The sequence below is a fragment of the Gossypium hirsutum genome, chromosome D03 (assembly GCF_007990345.1).
Source record: "Gossypium hirsutum isolate 1008001.06 chromosome D03, Gossypium_hirsutum_v2.1, whole genome shotgun sequence".
Classification (NCBI taxonomy): domain Eukaryota; kingdom Viridiplantae; phylum Streptophyta; class Magnoliopsida; order Malvales; family Malvaceae; genus Gossypium; species Gossypium hirsutum.
The window spans coordinates 20,874,058-20,892,215 of NC_053439.1; the positions used below are offsets into that span (position 1 = coordinate 20,874,058).

Here is an 18,158-nt window from a genome sequence, read left to right on the forward strand (position 1 = left end):
CACATTTTAGAATTTTCTCACATAAGTCCTATTGACTAAATTCACATGAAATCAACCCAATTGAAGCTTGAAATTTTCACACATTCATAATTACATATTCTACACAATAAGTATCACATTCAAACATTTCGGTGACTCGGTTTAGCGGTCCCGAAACCACTTCCCGACTAGGGTCAACTTTGGGCTGTCACAGAGAATGAGGTGAGAATGAATTCCCAAACCACCGAAGCCATTCACTGAACAGGCACTTAAGATTATTGTTTTTATTTTAATTTAACGGTATATATTTGACTTAAATTGAGGACTCATTTAAATTTTAATTATTTAAAAGTAAAAATTGTTCCTCTTTTCTTTTTTTTTGGTCAAAACCAAATAAGAAACCAAAGGAAACTAAATTACTTCAATTTGGTTTTCATTATAATATAGTTTGGTCTCGTTTCAAAAAAAAAGAAATTAGAAACCAATTTCTTGGTTTGCTTTTTATTTACCCTTGAAACTTAACCAAAGTAAACCGTGCTCATCCTAAGAAACTACCACAGAAATCATGTAATTCTTACAATTGACAATTATTTTACCTTGAAAAGAAGTTTAAACACAAAGGAACAAAATATCATTTTAGTAAAGCATTTAAGCCTTAAAAGAAATTACGTCCTTCAAGAGACTCACCAACAATAGCTATACTCCCTGCAAGTAGGTCCCTTTAATTATGCTTCGAAAACTCATTCAAGAACATCGTATAGTAACTACAACAAGAAAAGCCTACCTTATAGCTCAAGGAAAATGTCTCAAGACCGGTAATGGTTATTGGCTCCTCTAGATCATTACTATGAGAAACATTCTTGATGTCAAAATCCTTCAGTCTGCTCAATCAATTGAGAATCGAAGACCTCTCCTGAGAGTTAAAAAATTAAATTATAATATAATATAGATACAATCCAAGTTTTCCCATACAAAGAAACGAGGAACAGAGGAACCACTTACCACTCAACATGTTAAGTCCTCATGGCAAGGATCTGCAGCAGCAGCTGTGGTATGCAAAGCTAGATCTAGTAGAGACCACACATTCAAGAAAAATGGTTAGATAGAAATAAATTCACATATGTCAGATAGCCTGCCTTTTTAATAACATTTACTTTGCAGTTTCCTTTTTAAATTCACATGTCACATGGTGTGCAATCAAAGAAAAAGAGGAGAAAGATGGAAAAACCTGAAGTTTCTCTACAGATATCTCATCATGCTTTTTCAAGAGCTCCTCTCGAGCTATATCCATAAAATGAACCATGAAATCACCCTGCAATTTGGTAGCATCTGAATTAGAATGACTAGTTGACTACAGAAATCATTATGAACACACAATCTCTCTCAATGTTGGACAGGAATAGGAATAGAATATTAATTTTATTCTAGATCCTAATATTCCAAAATGTAGTGTTGTGTTTGCATATGATCACTCCATGAAAGAACTGAAATTCAAAATTATTTTAATCTATAAAGTAAATTACCTTATTTGTCTAAAGCATCGAAAGGATTTTCAAAATACACTGTCACTTTAAGCATGTATTTGGTAGCCAGAACATACAGGCATTATCTGAGACTGCCTTCATTTCCTTTTATCTCTCCCTACTCAGACTCTGGCCCTCTCAAAACTATTTCTATCCCTCACTCTATCAGTCCATCCTTATGATGCTAAGTCAATACCTTTCCTGTAAACCAACTATTTTCACAGCCACCACTATGTTCTTCTCTGTTTTGTAAACATCTATGTATTTTCTTGTTCTTATTATCATCTCAGTTTTGCAAACATCTGTGTTTTCCTTTTCTTATTATCTTCTCAGTTTTGCAGATACCTTGCTCTCAGGCTTTTCTTGATAAGAAGGATTGAGAGGGTATAGATTCTTACAAATATAAGTGCTTGGCTTCCGGAAAAACGCATTGTTGACCATTGACTGTTGATAGCCTTGTCAAATAAGGATGATCTGATTTCTTGGGGCTAAATTATTGGGATCTTATCTACTGTCTTAATTGTGAAGATTGTATTTCCTTAATTAGCTCAACATAGTTGTGTATATATACCCAAGTATACACTTGAGTTATAATACAAGAAATTGGTGTTTGAGTTTTACAAAGCTCAACTAAGTAATAATGATGTTAAATAGTTGAGAACTAGTTCCAAATGGTTACAATATGGTTTAAACATCAAATAACAATCAAATAAACCGAATTACAACTTAACCTAGTGTGAATACTGTGTTGGAATCCCTATAATTAAGGATAGAAACCTTACCTTGTTACTAGTAGTTCCCTTGTAAATAGAAACTAATCTCAGTTACTGATTCTTAGGAAATTAGGAATTGTTTCCTTTAAAATAATTATTCCTCTCTTTATAATCTGTAAACTAAAGCAGTAGAAATATACAAAATATTTTTCCTCTGAGTTTTTTCATGGCATCAAGGCTTTAGGATTCATTCGATCCTATTTTTTCCTCTAATTTCCCTTCTTAAAAATTCCTTCGGTTTAGTCCTCCAATGGGTGATATCAGTGAAAATTTCTCTGAGACATCACAAATGACTCAGAATATCAATCAAGGAATCACTCAAGGTGAAATTAATTCATCCCTTATAATCACTAATCATCGACTAAATGGGAAGAACTTCCTCCAATGGTCTCAATCGGTCCTTCTGGTGATTCGTGGTCATGGCAAATTAGGATACAACAATGGAGAAATTCCACGACCAACCATAGCTGATCCTACTTATGCCACTTGGGAACTCAACAATTCAATTGTAATGGCTTGGCTAATCAATTTGATGGAAAGCTATATAAGCCGCACCTATCTTTTTTTCAAAACTGCAAAAGACATGTAGGATGCAGTCAAAGAAAACTACTCAGATTTTGGAAACGCCTCCCAAGTATTTGAGATCAAGCTTAAGTTAAAGGATATCCGACAGGGAACACTCGAGGTAACTCACTACTACAACAATCTGAAAATTTTGTGGCAAGAACTGGATATGTACTATGAGGTAGATTGGGGTGAAAGCTTAGAACACAACAGATTTATGACCCATCTCAACAATGAACGCCTTTATGAGTTTTTAGTAGGACCGAACCGTGAGTTAGATGAGGTTCGTGACTGAATTTTGGGCAGATCGCCTCTCCCAACGATCAGTGAAGCATTTGCAGAAGTTAGAAGAGAAGTAAAGCGTCGTCTTGTCATGATGGGAGATTCAAAGGAACCTAAACCTATGACCCCGATTTCTAACCGTCCTATTGAATCCTCTACTCTCATCTCCAAAGGTCCACAGCCACAAAAACAACGTGCTGGAAATGATTCTGGATCAACAAGACCATTGTGTAGTCACTGCAATCGTGTTGGTCATACAAAAGAAAAATGCTTCAAACTCCATGGCTATCCTGAAAAAAATAATAATAATAAGACTGTCATGTTATCCTCCACACTGCAAATGATGTTCTTGATGTTCGCTTAACCAAAACACAGCTTGAGACTCTCCATAAGATACTTGGTACTCCCACTACTCATGGATCTCTAGCCACTCAAGGTACTGCCCTCAACATTGCTTTTGAATCTAATAATCAATCTCCTTGGATACTCAATTCGGGTGCCTGCAATCACATGACAGGTGACTCCACGTTGTTTCACACCTATACTCCTTGTCATAACAAATCTCGAATTCGCATAGCTGACGGTTCTTACTCACCTATGGCTGGAATAGGAGAACTACAAATGACAGAGAGTTTTTCTCTTGATAAAGTCCTACATGTCCCAAACCTGTCTTGTAATTTACTTTCAATTAGTAAAATTACTAAGGATGAAAAAGTTCTTGCTGAATTTTCTGCAATTGGTTGTGTGATACAAGAACAGAAATCGGGGAGGATGATTGACACTGCTAAATTTGATGATGGACTATATATTTGGAATAAAAACAGTACACAAGGGCGATTGACTCTATCCACTTCAAAAGAGGACACTATTATGTTATGGCACCGTAGGTTAGGACATCCAAACTTTGTGTATTTGAAAAAACATCTTCCGCTGTTATTTCAAAATAAAAGTATTAATTCCTTGAAGTGTGAAATTTGTCAATTATCTAAACATACCCGTGTGCCATACCCATTAAAACCACATATTCAGTCCCAACCTTTTTCATTAATCTATAGTGACCTATGGGGAACCAGCCGAGTGAAAAATATTACAGGAGCTAGATGGTTTATAACCTTCATTGATGATCATACTAGGGTCTGTTGGGTCTATCTACTCAAAGAAAAATTTGAAACACCCAAATTATTCCAAAATTTTCACTCAATGCTTCGAACCCAATTCAACTCTACCATACATACCCTTCGTACTGACAATGGGAGAGAATACTTTAACTCTGTCTTAAGTCCATACCTTTCTGACCAAGGCATTATACACCAAAGCTCTTGTCCTGACACTCCTCAACAAAACGGGATCTCTGAGAGAAAAAATCGTCATCTCCTTGATGTGGCTCGAGCCATAATGTTCACCATGAATGTTCCAAAATACTTGTAGGGAAAAGCTGTCCTCACTGCCTGTTATCTCATAAACCGAATGCCATCAACGATCCTCAATTTCCAAACACCTCTAAATACTCTTTTAAAGACCTTCCCTCTATTTCATGTTCCTAATCTTCCAGGCAAATATTCAGCTGTAAAGCTTTTGTACATAACCATCAACCAAATCAATCCAAACTTGATCCTCGAGCCCAAACCTACATCTTCATTGGATATTCCCCTACACAAAAAGACTATAAGTGTTACCAACATTGCGCCGAATGTTTGTCTCTCGGAATGTTACCTTCTTTGAAAATGAACCATACATTGCAGCATCTCATCTTCAGGGGGAGATTTTTAATGAAGATGAGACCCTTAATACTCTCCTCATTATACCTCCTGATCCTACTACTACTATCACAAACAAACCTATCCCAGATTTAGTTGTTGTTTCCCCTGCGCAGCAAGAATTTAACACCGTCCTTCCTGATAACAATACCTCACCGAAGTACAACAGCCACCTGATCAAGGAAAACAGCAAATACAGGTTTACTCCTGACGGAATCATTCTCCTAAAACTGATACAGCAGTGCCAATTACATCTCCAACCGAGGACTGTTCTAAACTAGAAGTCCCACCTCCGTCACCATCCATCTATCTTCCAATTGCAGTTCAAAAGGGTACAAGGAGCTGCACTCAACATCCTATTTCTCGGTTTGTATCCTATGGAAATTTATCTAAGTCGTACAAAGCTTTTGTAACTAATGTTGATTCTGTAAAAACTCTAAAAAATATAGAAGATATTCTTGAATCAGCTGAGTGGAGACAAGTCGTGATTAAAGAAATGAAGGCCTTCAAAAACAATGAAACATGGGAAGTCTCGGATCTACCTGAAGGGAAAAAACTGTAGGGTGCAAGTGAATTTTCACTACGAAATTTAAACCCGATGGCCGTATTGACCGATACAAAGCTCGACTTGTGGCTAAAGGATTCACCCAAACTTATGGTCTTGACTACAATGAGACGTTTGCACTGGTTGCCAAACTAAACACCGTTCGGGTTCTTCTATCTCTTGCTGCCAACCTTGATTGACACTTGACTCAATTGGATGTAAAAAATGCTTTTCTCAATGGGGAATTAAATGAGGAGGTGTACATGGATTTCCCACCCGAGTTTGAAAAAAACAAGGACCAAGTGTGTAAGTTGAAGAAATCATTGTATGGGCTAAAACAATCTCCATGAGCGTGGTTTAGCCGATTTGCAAAAGCTATGACTAGCAAAAATTACATTCAAGGACAGGCAGACCACACCATGTTCTACAAGCACTCGAAAGAGGGTAAATGCTGCATCCTTATCGTTTATGTCGACGATATAATATTAATAGGAAATGACTCGAGCGAAATTTTGAGATTGAAAGAATTTCTTGGTACAGAGTTTGAACTTAAAGACTTGGGGAGTCTTAAATATTTTCTTGGTATGGAGGTAGCAAGATCGAAAAAAGGTATCTTCATTTCCCAAAGGAAATATGTTCTTGATCTACTGTCGGAAGTTGGTTTGATGGGCAGCAAACTAGCCGAAACTCCTATGGAGTTTAACCTTAAATTGGGAACTAATGAGGATGGAGAAGAAATCGACAGGGGGAGATATCAACGTCTGGTAGGAAGGCTCATCTACCTATCTCACACCCGTCCAGACATAGCCTTCAGTGTGAGTGTTATTAGTCAATATATGTTTGCCCCGAGGGAGAAGCACTTGGAAGCTGTATATAGAATACTCAGATATCTAAAAGGAACTCCTGGTAAGGGTCTGTACTTCAAGAAGACTGTCAACCGAAGCGTGGAAGTCTACATTGATGCAAACTGGGCAGGTTCTGTTAATGATAGACGCTCTACAAGCGGCTATTGTAGTTATGTTTGGGGTAATCTCGTGACGTGGAGAAGCAAAAAACAGTCCGTGGTAGCACGCAGCAGTGCAGAGGCAGATTATCGAGCACTATCTCATGGTATATGCGAAGGAATTTGGATACAAAGACTTATGGGAGAACTAAAAGTGCCTTATACTAGACCTATGAAGATGTACTGTGACAACCAGGCTGCCGTCAGCATAGCACATAATCCTGTGCATCATGATCAGACCAAACATGTGGAAATAGATCGTCACTTTATAAAAGAAAAAATACACTCAGGAGAAGTATGCATCACCTACCTACCTACTAGACAACAAGTTGCACACATGTTAACTAAAAGTTTGAACAGAAACATGTTTGAAGAACTTATTGGCAAGCTGGGTTTGATTAACATCTACACTCTAGCTTGAAGGGGAATGTTGGAACCCCTATAATTAAGGATAGAAACCTTACCTTATTACTAGTAGTTCCCTTGTAAATAGAAACTAATCTCAGTTACTGATTCTTAGGAAATTCGGAATTGTTTCCTTTAAAATAATTATTCCTTTCTTTATAATCTGTAAACTAAAGTAGTAGAAATATACAGAATATTTTCCTCTGAGTTTTTTCATACTGAATACCAAGCATGCTCTGCATAAGACTATTGAAAACTTGGTGCTGACATACATTCATCAAAAGTTGTGAAGTGATCTAAAAAAAATGGTCTTAATCTATCTCAACCAGCATACTAGAAAAAAACATGACAAATTGTGTACTCTCTGCTTGAGATAATTGGTAACTGCATTCAAAACCACACTATACATAAATAAAGATTAATTTTCATCCCAAAGTATAAAACGTTTAACATATTTACCTGGTCAAGTAGAAGATAGCACTTTATAGACCGCAACTGTCCTATTAAATCATACTGAAACATTGGACATGGAAGTCAAAATTAGACAAAGTTCTAGCAAATTCTCTTAATGGATGACCATAAAAAAACACTTGAAAATTAGCTTTTAAGTTACTAAGTAATAACAATTCATGCTCACCTTTTCCTTAATGAGACTTAAGAGCTCACCACTGGCAAATTCATAAGCAGCTTTTACACACTCAAGTTATTGATGGTTGGATCCAAAAGTCATTAATTTATAATTTCCTGACACCGGGACCTACAAATAGTGTCTAGATAGAGGTATGCCACAAAGCAAGAAAGGACAAAGGAGGTTCTCATTTAAAGAATCAAACCTGAACATTATACCCACATTCTAGCATGACATTCAGAAGTTTCCCAATAGTCAATATTGTGCCAGCAATATTTGCAAGGAAGCTAAGAATGTCCTTGAGACTATAACATTTCCTCCAATACTTAGCATCATAATCTTGAGTAAGGCTCTCCTACAAACCTAAAAATTATAAACATAAATTGCTCAAATTTGAAACCAAATTTATGTGGATAGAAACAATATACCTTTTGAAGAGACTTGTTCTCAGCAATAAAAAATTCACCATATGGATCATCAACTACTCCTTCATAGATCACCTATTTGTTGGAATTTCCCCATGATAATTAGGGTTTGTTTGATAGGGGAAAATATTTTCCGGAATTGGTTTTCCACATTTTACGGTGTTTGATTGTTGGAAAATGAATTCCTAAGGAAATTATTTTCCAAAACACGGGTAAAACCAACGCATATTTCCGGAAAATGTCTTACCCCTTAGAAATCGGTAAGACATTTTCCACAGCTCATCTATTCACCCTTGAAACCATTTCCACAGTTCCTTTCTTCACCCTTTCCACAGCTCCTCTCTTTACTCTCTTCACCCTATCGATCGCAGCCTCATCATCTCTACCTCATCTTCTCTGCTAGTTTTGTTGTTCTCTTTGCTTGCCTCGTTAGCGTGCTGCTTCACCTCTGTTGGTTTATCGAAGGTAAAATTGCAAGCTCTAGGTTAAGGGATCTGTTGATTTCTGCAAGTTTTATTGCAAGTTTTTGTAGTAGATGTGTTTTCTGCAAATGGGTAGTTTTCTGCAAATGTTTTCTGCAAATCAGTTTCTGGGGTAACTGGAAAATGGGTAATTTGGATACTTTAGCACCCCATCATGCATGCGTATGCTATATAGCTTCTGCAATCTTTGCTAAATTTCATCTGTAAGTTCTCTTGACCTCCAACTTGGTTGATTTAGAACCGTCAGTGATTGGCAATTCTTGGACTTTACCGTTCTCTGTTGCTGTTGAGTTCTTCTGATCTAAGATTATGAGTGAATAATGCTAAATGGAAAGGAAAATTGAAAAAAATTGCATCCTTAACACCAATACAGTAGCATCTGACCTTCAATGCTTTAAGGGTTACATTTTTTTTCATTTACTTTGTTAGATTGCAACCTTAACACCAATACAGTAGCATCTGACCTTCAATGCTTCTCGAAGTGATTCAATTCTTTCCCAGGATGGTACGATACCTAGTAGTTGATCTCTGCCTCTTCTGTCAGTTTTGGAACTTGCGCAGTCTGCATCTGTATTGGCTTCTAGTTTTAAAGATAATAGAAGGCAATTTACCCTTAAAGTATATTAGTGTTCTTAATACAACATGAAGATGGGATTTTTGTAGGATCATATATCTGGATTCGAGTATGTATTTGATACAGGCATTAAAACATAGTTTTATAGCTAAGTGTCAGACACAAGTTTCAAATGCAGATATTTAAAAGGAAAATGTAGAGTCAAAGCAACATAGAGCTTACCAATGCTTCTAATTTGCATCAGGCTACAACTTTAGCTTTAAATTCAAACATTAAAGGGTCTATAAGTTGGTTTTCAATTTAATTTTTGGCTAAAAGCTACTTGACATGCAATGCAAGCATACATATGCAAGAAGAATATCTACCTTTACTTAAGGGCCTATGTCTGTAACTCCATCAAAATCTGAGTCCTTGGACATAATTTCCTATCTGTCTCATGCTTTTTGTCAATTGAGGCATCACGGTTTTGTCCACAAAAGACACATCCCCGTCGAACTCTAACATACCATGAATGTGAGATTCATGACTCCTTTTCTACTGCAACTTCATTATGCACCATCAATTTGTTGTAGCTACTTTTATCATTTATCTACAGAACGTCATTCCTACTTTCCAGCAGAATGGATTGATTTTTTAATGTCAGATTTATTCAAGAATCACTCCTTCACCAGCTAAGAACTCATGAACAACGCCATTTACTTCAATCATGCTACATCCATGCTCCTTATTTACTTTCAGGGCCTAATCTAATATTTTGGCTGGCATTGCTTACGCCTTTCTTTCTTTCTTTGCTTCTGCATAATGCATTACACGTAGATTTTCATGGTTAATTTTGCACGAAACCCATCTTTTATCTTTGTAATTTGAACTACTAATGTTTGGTTACAATTTGAACATATATGCCCTGGCATGATACATCACATATTTCCAATATTTTAAATGGTTGCATCAACTGTTGCAGCTAATGTTCTTACTGACACAGTTCTAATTTCTTTCTATGCTTGACCTCCAGATATACAGTTCTTGCTGTCCTAGCCTCTACCTCAACATTCTTACTCCTGTTAGTGGCCTTGGTTGATATTTTCATAAGAGGTTAGTGTTGAGCGTCTTTGGAATGTCTTATTTCTTGATTCTGGTCTGCTAATGGCATGGCACTTGTTATTGAAACATTTGTTTCATTCAAACATTTGTTTTTATATATACACATTTATTCATTTAAACTATACTTTGCAGTAAAAAAGTAAAATTTTCTATGATTGATATTTGATAATCTATTACTTACCATAGAAGCTCATCGTAGGTGAAGCTTCTCCAGATCTGCAAACTTCTATCGAATCATGAAATAGTAGCTAATTAAACAAGAATTATTAAGAAATGTCAAACTTGGAGAGGATGGAGTATTAATTTGGTATTGTTATTACTACAACAATTTAAAGACTAACATCTTAGGTCTTTTAGTACTCAAATTCTACCATACACAATTGCGATATGTAAATTTTATTTGGTTCATCGTCTTTTTATATTTTATATTAGTTTAATTCTACTTTATAATTGCTCTAATACATTTCTACTTGTAAGAAAAATGTAGACAGTTGGTAATTAAAAAATTTTGTAAACATTGTTGTTTCAACCACCCTTCCAAACCTTTGATATATAAAAAAAGAAATTCAAAAAATTGAGATGCTTTTTTGTGCCACATTCAATTGTCATACGTTTAAGACGGGAATAAATTCGTGGGAAAACAAAGTTACAAGCATATGAATTATGAAATAAGTTATTGAAGGTTTTGTTAAGATATCGTTATTTCAAGCATGGAAAATTCAGGTTTTGTTAAGTTACAAAAAGAACACTTTGGTTTGCCTTAATATTCGATTTTGTAATCAATTCACAGTGATGTAGTTTGTATCATGGTCTATACCACTAATTCAATCAGTTGAATCATTAGTTTTCGGTTCAAAAGGTTGGACCTTGACATCACTCGATTTTTTCATTGTATTGAAACATTATGTTATAAGTTATTTGCACTAAATCCTCAAAACAATGGCTTATATTTTAAATTAATCCATAAGCCTTAAAATATTCTAATTGAAGCTTTAAAATATTGACATCATCAATCACATCATCATCAATCTCATCCTTGGCTTTAAAATATTAACATCATCAATTACAAATAATTTATTTGATATTAGTTTTTTTCAATTTATAACGATCAATATTGTAGCTTAATAATTGAGTACTATTATAAATAAATCATTGCAATATATGTAAAAATAATTTAAAATATAAAAATTTATTAATATATATGTAAAAACAATTTAATATATCTAAAAATAACTTTTCCAAAAAATATTTTCAAGAAATCTGTCAAATAGTAGAAAACATTTTACACAGATTCAATCAAACACTAGAAAATATTTTCCAGTAAATCATTTTACAGAAAAGTAAAACATTTTCCAGAAATCATTTTCCGGAAAATATTTTACTGCCAATCAAACAGACCCTTAATTTTATTATAATGCTTCACAAAACCCTACAACTCTTCAAGAGGTAAGAAACTGAGAAAATTTAATATTTTTCAGATTCGGATAGTAGCTTTTGGATATCCAATACCTGAATCCGAATTAGTTTTGGTTGGAGAGAATCGGGTCATTATCCAAATTCATTTTTAGTTTATTGTTGTTTGTTTATCAATTTTTCATTGTTTTTAGTTTCATAAATGGACTTTTATTATTTAAGTTTTTCTTTTGTTGTTGTATTTTAAAAGTTGTTGCTTGTTAATAATGTGTAAACTAAAACTTTAATTTAAATATGGTTTGATTTTATATCCTTATTTTGACAAAAGAAATTGATTTAAATAACCAAGTATTTTCTTCTTTGATTTTATATCTTTGTTATGGAAAAAGAAACAGATGTAAATAATTGAGTATTTTAACAGATTCAAGCCTTTAACAGATGGCTCTATCTATTTCAGATTAGGATTTGGATAATAATATTCAAATTTAATTCCATAATAAACAGATTCAAATATCATGAAAATTAATCGAACTAAAATATGGATATTTAAAAAGTGTCATTGCCATCCCTACTTTAAAGTCATAACCATAGAAAAGAGCTAGAGACATTTCCTTATTACTAGGTCAAAAGAAGAGCTTCCTAAATACCTAGCCTAGGAACTATAAGCAACTTCTTCACTCAAAAACAATTAAAAGATGCCAAAATATTTAAGCAAATAAATGTGTAAGCAACTGACTGTAGGTCTTCATGATAAGTAAAACCGTATTCAATTTCTAGGCATTTAAATCTAAAAAGGCTAGCTACTAATTATAGAGAGCTGCCTCAGGATCAAGCTATGAAATAAATTGAAATGGCATAATAAGCATAAGCATAAGCATGAAGAATACTCATTATTTTTAGAATGTTCATAAATTTATTGTACAAATTCAAATTTTGATTTATCAATAACCTGAATTTCTCCAGTAAAATGAAACATGGTCTTCTTGCAACCATGACATCTTTCTAAGAATTACAAGAAAATGCAATCCTCTCAGTCAACTAATACTTACCATCTCTAGTGACATGGGATTTTTCCATTATTAGCCATAGGATGTTTTGCCATAATTTTAACTCATTTATATATCAAAGGTGCAAATATCACATAACATGGATGGTAATAAAGGAAGCTACCTACTATTACATTCAAACACACATGACCAGATGGAACAAAAGCAACTCTCTCATTTAATATAAGGGCCAGATGTGGGTTTGGGAAAACACTACTGTCCTGTTTAACACTCATTCTCTGTGAAAGCCAAGCCTTCAACCAGCATAAACCTCAAACCTAACCAGATACCCATATTTAACTAAATCCGTTCAATTATTTCATTCGAACAAGCCAAGATAGTCAGACCTGATACATAAATATTCAAGTTCTGTTATGGGCTGAACCTATGTTAGGAAAGGCCACTAATTTCAATTCTCTAGTTAAGGCTTAGGTTGCACTTTTATTTTTTTCCTTAGGTCTCTTGATTATGCTTTTATTTAAGTTGATTTATTTTCCTTCTAAGAATAGACTTCCTCTTTATGTAATAAGAGTAGTCCTTATTTAAAGGGATCTATGAAATAATAAAATCCAAAGCAGAATATCTATCAAAAACCGAAAAGAGATCTGGCTTTCTTTCTCTAACGAGCCCTAAGGTTTCGGTCTCCCTTTGATGAGTTGAGCTTTCAATCACAATAGGTCATTACATGAATCGAGATAAAGTGAAGACAATTGACTTCAACTTCCCCGTCAGTCGCCCTGTGACATGAACTTGTTTGCGTGTTCATTAACTATACATACAGTAGTGAAAGAATTAACAAGCATTCCATATAAGAGGATGATTCGTTGGAAAGAAAATTCTTGGAAACACATTTTCCCACTCTCCAACAATAATATATTTTGTTGAAAACTAGAGTGGGGGAATCAGATACACATAACAAGATAAAGTTTACACTCCTGAAGCAAAACAGAAATTTAAGCATAGTAACAACAAAAATCAGTATACTGCAGTTACTACAGCGTATGGGATACCTTTCCAATATGCTAAGGTATGCAATGCTAGCAGAATGGGTCATTTTCTCTAACAATGACCTCACTGCACAATCACCAGCCATAGCCTTAGCCTGAAATCAAATAAGCAAATAGGAAAAAGGAAACAAATATCATTTCTTAAGTTCAAATGCAATAATAAATAACTAAAATAACAATATTTTCCAGCATCAATCAACTAAGATAAACATCTCACCTGACTCTGCAACAAATTAAGTACTGCAGAACCTGCATAATTATTAGCTGAAACCTTCTTTATCACAGTGGACAATGCTTGCATGGAGCCCATCATGGGCTGCGAACACATGGAAGAAAGCATCCTTAGTGAAACACTCTAAAAACAAAAGGATTAGGAATAGAGCCAAACCTGATAACAAAACCACAATCCTTGAATAGAAAGTCTTCTAAGTCGAAATTGGTGTTCAAGCTGTGCAACCATGGCCTGATAATCCAGATCAAGAACGTTGACATATGGAGAGGAAACCATTATGCAGAATGTCAAAAAAGTTATCATGAAACTATTTAACAGCAAAATCATACAAAATATGAAGGATAATAAACAAAACACTAACATCGTACATAACGACCATACTGGCCAGGGAACTATAGGACAGCAAGTCATAAAAAATGGCAAAGGGAGTTGGAATTTTCTTTGTAACCCTATTTGAACCCCAAAACCCCTATTTTCTCAATTGCCTAAAAAACCAGACAGATTACGCTTTTTCCAACTATAAACCCATCATTTATTATCGCATCAAAAGAAAAAGCCTATCATTTATCTATTGTGAAATCTATATCAAATAAACTAGCAACCATGCATCATGAATACAATCACAACTTAATTGTTATATATTGATTTTCTTGGCAAAGAAACAACAAATTATAGAAAAAGACAACCAACATGTGCAAATTAGACAATAATAGCAATTGCAATAAATAATAATGTTTACAAGGATGGTAAAAGAACAGATAGTCTAACCACTTTTTTAATAGAAAAAAATATTACTGAATATCAATACAATATTATCTAACAAAAAGCATTGTAGCCTAAAGAACCTACCAAAAGGAGTGCCCACAATGCAGCAGCCAAGGCATGATTGACAAGCCCATTCTTGAACTGAGATCCAGACTCTACAAACTCGTCAATCAGGAGAAAGCTCTCACACAAAGGAAATATCCGTTTTGCTATTTCCTGCAAAGGTTTCTCAATCAGTTAAAAGTATTGTGCAAAGGTATGTGAAAAAATCACACATGATACATTTGCAACACCATCCCAACAATTATTAACAAAGACAAAAATTATCAAAAATGACCTCCATCATACTCCAAGACTAAAATGATCCATGGAAGTGACTTATTGCTAGTCTTCAAGGGAAAGATTTTTACTTCCACAAATATAGTCTTTTATCTTCAGCAATCTGGCTTTAAAGCATGTGTGCTTCAAGAGTCCCAAAAGAAACCATGCTCAAGCAGTCTGCTAGTAGAAGTCCTTTACTTTAAGGAATTGAATCCAAAGTTAAACTGCATGTCCCTTTAATGGTTAATGAAGAATACCAAAAAGGTATTTATAGTAACACGGCAGTGCATCAAGGTTTTTTCAATCACCATAAAGGTAAAATTCTAGAGTAAAAGCAATTCAGCCACAAAGGATAGCTGAACACTTGTTTGTGCCAACAGAAGAAAATTTCTAACCTGAAGTGCTAAATCCATAGATGCATCAACTTGGAAACTAAAAACATCAGCCTTTCCATGCACTCTTTTGATTGAAATGTATCGTCCTTCAATTCCAACCAACGCGAACAGAAGATCATCAATGACAATAAGTTCCTACAAACAAAATTAACCAATTAATACCAACACTATTTGTAAGATATTCACAGGTTACGACCAATTAAACAGAAGAAAATGCCTCGGTACGCAGATACGTGCCTGCTCGTATAACTATTTTATGCATAAATCAAAAGGAAAATCAGCAGACATGTTGCATTTTTTCCCCAAAATCTCTTAGAGTTAATAATTTTCACCCAACCCCATGCAAACTAGAAATAAAAACAGTTTACGTAAATGATCAACTTGTATGAAAGTGGCAAAACAAGAGAGAGGCACTAAATTAAAGACTACAGTTCAACTCATTAGCAGTAAGTACCAAAAATTAAAATCCAACAGCTAGAAATATAAGATAAAGTAACAGAAAATTGGATACTTCCGTTGTTCAGGTTGCCTAAATTTTCAGCAATGAAACTACAACTCTGAGTTCCAATAAAAGTCAAACATACCAACATTAACTGCACAGGAACCCTTATTCTCTCAGTAGAGCGGAGGTCATCACAAAAATTCAAAAAATACATTGTACATCTTTCATTGCAAACTCAGTACTGTCTTAAATTAGTACAACAAAAGCATAGCTTAGTCTAATAATAATGAGAATAATTCTACATCAGAAAAAAAATTATTTTTTGCAATTAAAATTGCAAGTTCAGTTTAATTATTAACCAATTAAAAAATATAACAAATAAACAAAGGATCCAATATTTTGAACATAATACTTTTTCTTTTAAAACAATAATTGAGCAGGAACTACATGATTTAACTTCAAGGGAAGAATACCTGAACCGCGCCATCATAACAACCAATTGGATTTTCCAATCCAGAGCTGATTAGAGACAAAAGAAAAAGATTAAACTTAGACATAGAACTAAGCTAAGGAAAGTCATAAAAATGAAAAGAAAAAATTAAATACCTGAACGAATCTAAAGGACAACCCTTAGCATCAGATGCAAAACGAGACGTCCCCTTTATTTCCTGGAAGAACCATTTATCTACCATTAACAACTAAGAAGAATTTAATTAATATAAAATATACGAGACGAAAACCAAAAGAATTGTTAGATTTTGGAAATGCGTTTTTTTTATTCTAATCGCTGTTGTGAAAAGCGAAAGGGAAAGTAGAACAGCCAAGTTTTGGAAAATGCGCGAAACTTTGGAAATGAAGTTTCTCTTTCCGATTGATTCTCAAGAAAGTGAGAAGGAAACCGAAGAACCTGGTGAAATCGGCCGGTGAGGAAAGGTCTGTCGAGGTTCCAGCGAGGGGTTGAAGGACAACTTGATTCCATTTTTTCTTTTAAATTCTTTGAATCAAAAATGAACTCTAGTCTACTTAGAACATTTTTAAACTTTGGATTAATAGCTTTATTGGCCCCTACGCTTTAGTTAAATTATGAAACTGGTATTTATACTTTTTTTATCAATTTGACCGTGTACTCTATTTTGGTTATCAGTTTGGTCCCTACACTTTAATTTTGTATACCCAAAGTTACTAATTTATACATTTTCCATTAAAAATTTAAATTAATTAACGATATGACATTGCGTGTCAATCAAAGTAAAATCTTAAACTTTTAAAAATATATAAAAAAAATTACAAAATCATTTAAAAATTGAAAAAAAAAACTTTTTAAAAATTATTAAAAATTTATATCTATTTTTAAAATTATAACCCTCAAAATGCTTTAAAAAATCCATTTTTTATTGAGTGGTCTCTAACATCTTTTTAAATAATTTTATGGTATTTTTATTAAAAAATATAAAATCTTTAAAGATATTAAAAGTTTCATAAAAATGCAAAAAAAAACCCTAAATTTTTTTTTAAAAAAATCACAAAAAAAGAAATTTAATTTTTCATAAAATGTTAAGATTTTCTGAAAACCTAAAATTCTAACCAACGATTTTTTTTTTAAAAAATGAAAAATTTTAAATTTCTTAAAGAGTTTTATAAGTTTTGCATACTTATAATTTAAAAGAAATTATAATTTTCAAAAATAGATTATAATATTTTAATAATTTTCTAAGTTTTAAGGTTTTTTGTGTTTTTTTTGGATTTTTAATGAATTTTTAATTTTTTTGATATATTTTTTAAAATTTAAATTTTCTTTTACTTTTATTGAGACATGCCATCATGTCATTGGTTGATTTAACTTTTTTAATTGAAAATGTATAAATAGATAACAAGGGATATAGAATAAAGGTACAAAGGCCAAATTGATAACCAAAATAATACTAGTACTAAAGTGATAATTTAGCTATAGCACGGGGGTCAAAAGAATGATTAAGCCTTATTGATACAAGTAGTTAACAAGGGAAGAGATAGAAAATGGTGGTAAAGACAGGGAAGCCAATTCACCTTGATAGGTGGAGAGCCAAAGTAGGAGAAATAAAGACAAGGGAGCTTAAGGTAGGTAAGGTAGTTTGAGAGCTAGGTAGAATGCTTAAAGTCGTTGAAAGGGAGAAGATCTCTTTATCATCGTGTGTTTGGGTATATATAAGTGGAGGATCCCTTTGTTTGATAGTGCCACATCGTTTGTAACACCCTATACCTAACCCGATCATTGGATCCAGGTATCGAATAATACAATGAATCATATAATTTAACTAATCTCAAACCTATCTATTTATACTCTTGATCAAATTAAATATAAAGAACTAGATGTTATTTACTACCATACAAATCAATATAAAACTCATTCAAATCTTATTTCCAAACCACTATTTACAGATTTGAACATAACTCTAGATCTAATACAACCGTCTCAATCCCTAAGGCGTAGCCTCTAGGAGTGCCCCTCTATACGCAT

General features: G+C 33.7%; 1 pseudogene; it reads right to left on the minus strand.

Moving 5' to 3' along the window:
* Nucleotides 1-497: 497 nt before the first annotated feature.
* Nucleotides 498-16,653, minus strand: LOC107950707 (gamma-tubulin complex component 2-like; annotated as a pseudogene).
* Between the last annotated feature and the right edge of the window lie 1,505 nt (nucleotides 16,654-18,158).